The sequence below is a fragment of the Corylus avellana genome, chromosome ca7 (genome assembly GCF_901000735.1).
Source record: "Corylus avellana chromosome ca7, CavTom2PMs-1.0".
NCBI classification, from domain to species: Eukaryota; Viridiplantae; Streptophyta; class Magnoliopsida; order Fagales; family Betulaceae; genus Corylus; species Corylus avellana.
In genome coordinates, this window is record NC_081547.1 from 20,973,837 (window position 1) to 20,974,453 (window position 617).

Below are 617 nucleotides of genomic sequence, written 5' to 3' on the forward strand. Positions count from 1 at the left end.
AAAAAAAAAAAAAAAAAAAGCTTTATTCTATAATTTATGCATCAATATTATCAATCATTGGTAAAGCATTTAAGTGGGGTAGTGGCTCAACTGAAGAAATGTGAAAAGGATATCTCCACAGACTTATCTATTACAAAAACACTATATATATATATATATATATATATATATATATATATATATAGTTTTGTTATGTTTGTAACTAACAAGTAATCAAATGTATAATAATTTAATGATTTGTTTTTACTAAGATTTCAATTAAGCTATCCATAGTTTAGAGTGGGGCCATGAGATGTCTAAGCCAAGGGTGCGTTTATTAAATTATTTTGGTATGATACTGTAGCAAAAATTAATTGATGTAAAAACAAGTAAGATAAAATTTTGTTTCGTAATTATTTTTTTATTTAAATAGTAATAAAAAGTTATTGATGTGATGTAAAAAGTAAGAGAATATTGAAAAAATGAAAAAGGAGTGGACTGGACCAGATCCAAAGACCCAAAAAATTTCTCTCAAAATCAACTCTGACATTCTTACTTTTACATTACATCAATCACTTTTTATTACTATTCAAATAAAAAAATCAATACAAAACAATTTTTTTTTCACTTTTTTATAC